An 8,321-nucleotide genomic window follows, 5' to 3' on the forward strand; every position below is an offset into this window, starting at 1 on the left:
TAATCACCTTAACTATGAACAATCACGCTTAAGTTAAATAATCTTTACTTAGGATAATCTCCTTCAGTTACTTCCTTGTAGCTTAACAGAAAAGAAGAGTAGTGACCTTGAAATGGAGATAAAAGCCCTAACCTTTGGAATAGAATGGATAGGATTAAAATCAAATGGTATAAATACAGATGTAACAGGAGAATAGAGAGAGAACCTGGCTATTCTTGATTCTATCGCAGCAGGAAGTTTCTTGTGCTGCAGCATTTCCGATTTCAAGCTGGTAACGTCAGCTATTTAAAGGAGACTTCCTCCATCTTTCTTCGTATCTGTTTTGTGTGTATTTAACCGGGATCTGACACACTAAAGGACCCAACGGAAATAGAACTGAAAGCAATCTAAAATGGCGAACAGCATGGTGAAGGATGTCCACAGCATTCACGGCACCAACATGCAGGATCTGGTGGAGAAGATCATTCGGACTCGAATCTTTGAGTCCAAGTACTGGAAAGAGGAGTGCTTTGGCCTTACGGCTGAACTTGTAGTTGATAAAACCATGGAGTTAGGGTTTGTCAGTGGCGTCTATGGTGGCAACATAAAGCCAACTCCCTTTCTGTGTTTGACCTTGAAGATGTTTCAGATTCAACCAGAGAAGGATATCATTGTTGAGTTTATAAAAAATGAAGATTTCAAGTGTGTACGCATGTTGGGAACACTTTATATGAGGCTGACAGGCACTGCAATTGATTGCTACAAATATTTGGAGCCTCTGTAAAATGATTATAGAAAAATTAAGAGCCAGAACCGAAATGGAGAGTTTGAACTGATGCACGTAGATGAGTTCGTTGATGAACTATTACACAGTGAGAGAGTCTGTGATATCATTCTGCCTCGTCTGCAGAAACGCTATGTGCTAGAGGAAGCTGAGCAGTTGGAGCTTCAGGTTAGCGCTCTAGAGGAGGACATGGATGATGTGGAGTCCATTGAAGAAGAGGAAGAAGAGGATGAGAAGTTGGAGAGAGTACCATCACCTGATCACCGAGAAGCTACCGAGACTTGGACAAGCCCCATCGCTCTCCCACACTGCGCTACAGGAGAAGTAGAAGCTGGTCTCCCAGAAGGCCAAGTCGGTCGCCAAAACGGAGGAGCCCTTCCTCTCACTGAGAGAAGCATTGGAGCAAGAGTCCAAGACATCACCGCAGCAGGTCCTGAGATAGACGGCACAGATCCCGCTCCAAGTCCCTCGGTCATCACCATAGTCATAGACACAGGAGCCACTCAAAATCTCCTGAAAGATCTAAGAAAAGCCACAAGAAGAGCCAGAGAGGAAATGAGTAATGGACTCAGTTTAGGTTTAGTCCAAAGAGCCTCCTGCAAATATGAAGTCATCTCTCTATGTGGAAGGACTAAGATCTACTCCCACAGCAGCTATAAGAATATTTTAGGGCGTTTTTGTTTTTTAACCTTACAGTAGAATAGTGACCTTGGAATGGAGATAACAAATGCCCTAACATTTGGAATAGAATGGGTAGGATTAAAATCAAATGGCATAAATACAGATGTAACAGGAGAATAAAGGGAGAACCTGGCTGGAGAACCTGGCTAGAGAACCTGGCTATGCTGATCATCTGAACACTGTCTCCGTGTCCTTCCTTCTTTGCCGACTCCGTCCACACCTTTGGGAACCCCTGGACCTGCTGGGGCTGGACTACAACAATATATTTGATTATCAAAGTACCTATCTTAGAAAAAGATAAATCCTATTAACATTTATTTATAATTATAGAATTTACAATATTTTATACCCTGCTTTAAATATATTAGTACCATCTCTCATATTGTTAAGCTTTTTTGAATATATCTTAATAAATTCAATGACTTATTGCCCAGCTGGTGTAGCCCAGTGATTAAATGTTGACTCATGAAACCAGAGGTCCTCAGTTTGATTCCTGGTCAGGGTATATGTCTGGGTTGTGGACTTGATCACTTCCTCTCTCTCTAAAATCAATAAATATTTATTTAAAAAATTTACATATATGGACTTATTGTTTTATGTTTTTATTCTTTTCTTTGAAGATATTTCATTATTTGGGGTCATACACCTACTAAATTGTCAGGGTTCTCTCGAAGAAAGTAATTAATAGGATATATCTACTCCGAGATTTTGATCAGGAATAGGCTAACTTGATTATGGAGACTGAGATATCTACAAGCTGGAATTCTGAACAGCCAATGGTATAAATTTCAGTCTCAGTCTGAATGCCTGGGAACCATGAAGGTTGATGATGTACATCCGGGTTAAAGGGTAGGAGAAGAATGGTATCTCAGCTCAAATAGGCAAGAGCAAATACTCCCTTCCTCTATCCCTTTGATCTATTTGGGCTCTGATCAGATTGGATGATGCCAACTCACACTGGGGAAGGCAATTTGCTTTACTCAGCCCACCAATTCAAATGCTAATCTTATCTGGAAACACCCTCACAAACACACTCAGAAATAATGTCTAATCTTAGCATCCAGGGTCCAGGCAAGCTGATACATTACTCAGCACAAGTTCACTCTTTGTCAACCTGTCACCCATTTGCATCTCCGTAGACCTTATATTCCTTTGGCGAAGGATGGGAGAATTAGTAACTATACATTTTTTGGTAGGATATCCAGCCTCCTCTTTATTCAAGGGCTTCTGAGTCTATAAACTAGCTCAAGTCTGGGAATTGATTGATTAAAGTCAGCTTTTTGAGTCAGGTTAGACTTTTGTCCACTTGACCTACAACTTTTTTGCTTACACATATCAAATAAGAATTTGTAGGTTTACTATCTATTTCACTTCTAGGAGCACCTTGATCCACATTGGTCTGCATACTTCAGACTATTCTGATTGCTGCTTTGACTCTTCTGTCCATTACATTAACCAGATGCATTTTGCTTTTGGCAGTTGAGTGTTGCCATTTGGCTCCTGCTACCCCTGGATCCAATTACTCCCATTGAATTTATTTTGGTCAATTCAGTGACTGCAGTTTCCATTGTAAAGTCTGAACTGCATAGAAGAGAGATCACAGAGATCTTCAAGGGTGCCAGGGCTTCCTCACACATTTACTTCTCACAGTGTTGGTGAGAGGCATGTCTTCTGGACCCTCCCAGGGTAGGTAAGCAGATCTTCAATGACAAATCCACTCTACTATTTCTCTTTTCCTAAACCTTTCAATCTCTTACTCTGCATTAAACCAAAGCAGGCCTAGCATTTCCAGTTCACTCACTGTGCACCATCTTTTGATTCATGTTTCAGCCAACCAACCAAACTGTTAGAGGTCTTTCAAATTCCTGAGCTACAACATTAAATGCAGAATCTCTGCTTAGTGAGCCCATATCAATAAATGTGGCCTTATCCAAATTATATTTCTTCCACCATTGTCTTACACCTTACTTCCTGTTTTTCTACTTTTATAAATCAGAGAACTCAAGGAGCTATTTTGGAGTGTAGCATGTCTCCGCATAGGTCAAACATTGCACCTTAACTGTAGAAGCCTGCTGGGACCAGGGTCTGGAAGCAAAGAGGAGTGCGGCAGCGAGGGGGAGGGTGGGGAGGTGTCCTGAGAAAAGTCAGCATTGTCTTGCATGGCCAATGCCTCAGAGGAAGCCATTTCTGTTTTCTCAGGCAATGCAGGGCTAATCCCCTCAGACAGCTTGGGAAAGGCAGACGGTCTCAGGGATTGGGAAAGTTACTGCCAAGCAGTGGTGGAGGCTACTTTATCTGGGGTTGATGAGGTCTCTCCCACTGGCAAAGAAGACTCATGAGAATTTAGGGGCTCAATGTCCTAGTTTCATTAGGATCATCTCACATGTCCCCATCACAGCTTACCAGATCATATTGTTCCCCAAACCATGCCCTCATTTTAACAGACTACTGTTAAAATCTACTTGTAGACACTCTATAAGGCTGGGAGTTCAAGTTGAGTGGTACTTGAGCTAGTCACAGGATGAGATTCTACATTTGACTTTCAGGAATTTTAGCCCCTGCGCTATATATAGAAAGGTCTTCTTCAGGGCACACATACCAGCCTTCAGGTCATTTTTCTAGTGCTTGAGCTGGGAATTCAAATCCATGAGCTAATACTTTTCTTTCACTACTTGTCCAGGGACATTAAGAGCAAGCAGCCAACTAATAATTATATTTATTAGTTTTCCAAAAAAATTTGAAGAAGTATCATCAGTTATCCAGCTCATGCTTTTTATAAGTAGTTGATTAGGAGTATCTCATGCAGATATTTTGCATATCTCTGTGGCTTGAACTAGTATTAGTGTTGTCTTCACTGCTAAAAATAGTTATTAGCATATTTAAATCTAATCAGACTAGAGAGCCAATTCCAGAAACCCCAGAATCAATTCAGCAAATCCTTACATTTTACATTTTTTTAGAACCACACTTAGTTCCAAAATCTGAGTTATTCATTGTTCTCCTGAGAGTGTGCATATACATACAGTCTCACCATCTACCATCTGCAAGCTCAAGGCTGAAGAAAACCAGTGGTGTAAAGTCAAGTCTGAAGACTTGGGAATCAGGAGTATTCCTCCAACCCAAGGGTAGAGGAAGGCTGCTGTCTCCATTTAAACAAATTGGTATCTAGAGGAATTCTATCTTCCTCTGCCTTTTTGTTTTCTTCAGGCCCTCAGGGATAGGATAATGCTCACCCGCATGGGGAGAGCAGTTGTCTTTACTCACCTACTGATTCAAATGCTAATCTCATCTAGAAACACCTCACAGGCACACCCAGAAATAATGTGTAATCTAGGCAAGCAGTCAAATTGACACATAAAATTAACTGTTACACCTACCAATTATTTTTTATCTTTAATCCTTTAACAGCAAGCATTCTTCACTCTAATCAAAAGATCCTAGATTTTTTCCCCTGTTCCTTTCTTTTTATGTGGTACCAAGTTATTGGAAATAACCTTCTTTTCCTGTTTATTTCCTTGTGTTGCCTGCCCTTCCAGACTTCAGTCACGTCTACACTTTGCATGAAATGTTTCTCAGAATCAAGAGGCAATGATACTAATGAATTAAGCTATTAACCAACCTCCAATTATTTCATGTGTACTGTTTTATGTCTTAAATTGGAGAGTTAGAATCTTGAAAACAGAATACTATATCATATTTTTATTGTATTTCTTTACTGCATCTAGTGTAGTACAGGGCATATAAACCCAATGATTGATTAACCTGCAAGCTAAGGGTCCTGTTTTGGGAGGAAAAATAACAATGGCCAGGATTGTGGTATTTAAGTCTTCCCTATGCAGTATTCAGGAAGAGAACTGTAGGCACGTTGGGTATCATAAGTGTTACAAATGCCCTGAAATAAGAGAACACTGAAGGATATGCAAGCTTGAGTAGTGAGTTATGTATTTGGGGGTCAATCTTATGAAACATTTTGTAACAGACTTTAGCTCTCTCATATCTGCTGAAATGAGAAACCATAACATACTTTTGAAATTAGTCTGTTGTTACGGCCATCTAGTTATTTCCTTGCAACCATAAACAATTTGTATCCTAGATTCAGTATTATATTTCATTAAGTGGAGTTTACCAAATAGAATATTATTTTACTCTTTGCTATAAATCAGAGACAAAAAAGAAAGCTGTTTGCTTGAACTGATTATTTCTTGATTGTTTCAAAGTAATTATCTTTCTATATCTGTTCTTTAAATCCTGCATAAATTGTTGAGAAGGTAGATTTACTAAAATCAGGAAACATTTGGCCAAAGCAAATGTCCTTCTGGCAAATAGGACATTGGTGCCAAGGGACACTTTAAAAGGCCTTTCTTCTTGCATTTGTGCTACTGTGTGAAGCTATCCTGTTTAAAGGCTTGGGTTTCTCCCTCACTTCCTTTTTTTGTACCAAGTTTTAAAAATCTCTATCTCCTTTTAATTTACTTCTCATTTCACATGATCGCATGGTGATCTCTGTAGATTTTTATTGAGAAGTTAATTTATGAGAGTTTATTTTTTTTCAATTCTACTTTGCTTTTTAAACTATATGAAAATGAATCTAGATAGCCCATGGACACAGAAAACAGTGTGATGATGGCAAGAAGGAGGGAGGTAGGGGCTGAGTGGATGTGAGGAAAGGGGAAAAATGGGGGTACATTTTCAATAGTGTCAACAGTTATTAAAAATAAATTAAAGCCGAAACCGGTTTGGCTCAGTGGATAGAGCGTCGGCCTGCGGACTGAAAGGTCCCAGGTTCAATTCCGGTCAAGGGCATGTACCTGGGTTGCGGGCATATCCCCAGTGGGGAGTGTGCAGGAGGCAGCTGATCGATGTTTCTCTCTCATCGATGTTTCTAACTCTCTATCTCTCTCCCTTCCTCTCTGTAAAAAATCAATAAAATATATTTAAATAAATAAATAAATAAATAAATAAATAAATAAATAAATTAAAAATAAATAAAAGGGGAAGAAAAACAGAATCTAGCTAATGAGTACAAGAGAACCAAGTGTTTGTTTCAGTTACTTATATCTAGGGTAATTCTACATCCTGTAGTACCCAGACAAGTCCAAGTTTATTCCTGTTTTCCTAGCATATTTATTAATTATGCCCTTTTTAAAAATATATTTTATTGATTTTTTTTACAGAGAGGAAGGGAGAGAGATAGAGAGTTAGAAATATCGATCAGCTGCCTCCTGCACACCCCCTATTGGGGATGTGTCCGCAACCAAGGTACATGCCCTTGACTGGAATTGAACCTGGGACCTTTCAGTCTGCAGGCCAACACTCTATCCACTGAGCCAAACCAGTTAGGGTTAATTAAACCCTTTTCAATCTCTAAAATGTCTCTGTTTACTTCAGTGATAAATTACCATGGCCTGTCTCCTCATCAAGCAAATAGCTGCTACATGTGTGTTCTTTTGCAACTATTTGGCCAAGACCACTAGGTATTTATCTCAAAACAACAAAAATCCAAATGACAAAAAAAGGAGGGAAAAAAATCCAGCCCATTTTCTTATATTTGAAATGTGTAACATCACCGTAGCCATTTCTGCTTCTTGGTCTATGTTTTGTACATATGTGTCCAAGTAGCTGTTTACACTTAGAATTTTCTTTAATAGGAGGATAATACACAAAGAGCAATGCTTGTCACCGAATTCTAGTTAACATAGTAAGATAGGGAATGGATTTGTATTATGAATTTTATATTTATTTGTTAATGCTTTTGAATTAAGTGATTGGGAAAGATAACTGAGAAGGCAGTTTCAGTCCCATAGAATGTATAATATAAAACAGATAATACTAGCTAGACTAGGAAATAAGAGCCATACATTATCATAAGAAAAAAACAACAACAAAAACCAAGATATAATCTACTAAAGAAATTCAAGTAGACATCAAATGCTACGACCTCCCTTATACATCATTGCAAATCTAAGAAAAAGAAGGTACAAAAAATAGAATGGCAGTGATAGTGGTGATGCATTTAGTATTAGCATGTCCCTTCTTCTGACCTGTAATCTATGTGTTCATGAGCCTATTCAAGAAAGTACTGGGCTCCTCATAACTTTGTAACAAAACTTACTTTGGGTAAAGTAGCCTGAATCCGTAGAAAGCTAAAGTAAGAAAACTCCTTTCTAAATTTAAGCTAAAGAACAAGTAGGCTTTTATATTCCCAATTTTTTTTAGCTTCTCTAAAATCTCTACTATCATTCCAAACTACATTTATTGACATTGCTCAGCAAAGGTAATTTTTGAAAATATTCACCTTTATAGAGAATTTTATATTCTCATATTTTAACTATGGACAATTTTCTGACCTAGTCTAGTAAAACTTTTCACCCAAGATGCTTAGTGATTATGTTCTCAAATAAAAAGGTGATAATATGTGTTGGGAATGTAAAATGATCTCTGGTAAGGCAAATAACCCAAGTAGTTCATCATTATGCATATAATCCACTATTTTCAATTATCCATGCCACTGGTTTGCTACTTTAGCATGACTAATAAAAAGTTATTATTATTGTTGTTTCTTATTTTTTCTCTATTGAATTACAACTATGAACAATTCACAAAGAAAATGGACGATTCACACCATCACTAATTACTATTGTCATTGATTTATTTGAAGCTGATTACATAGAATTACCACACTTTGGTTAACATTTTAGCTTTGAAATTAAATATGCATAGTACATTTTTCAGGGCTTAGAATACACTTCTTGGACATCATTGGCATTTTTAAAAATCTTGTTAAAAGAATCATCTTCTTTGTGTAATCGCTCCGGATGCGTATTTACAATATGTGGCAGATGCTGCTCATTGGCTAAGCAGCCACCCCACTCCTCAT

At 38.2% G+C, this 8,321-nt stretch overlaps 1 pseudogene; it reads left to right on the plus strand.

The window, feature by feature from the left end:
• The first annotated feature begins 391 nt into the window (after positions 1–391).
• Positions 392–1,422, plus strand: LOC118649551 (annotated as a pseudogene).
• The last annotated feature ends 6,899 nt before the right edge of the window (positions 1,423–8,321 follow it).

This window comes from Myotis myotis, unplaced genomic scaffold (genome assembly GCF_014108235.1).
Source record: "Myotis myotis isolate mMyoMyo1 unplaced genomic scaffold, mMyoMyo1.p scaffold_m19_p_3, whole genome shotgun sequence".
Lineage (NCBI taxonomy): Eukaryota > Metazoa > Chordata > Mammalia > Chiroptera > Vespertilionidae > Myotis > Myotis myotis.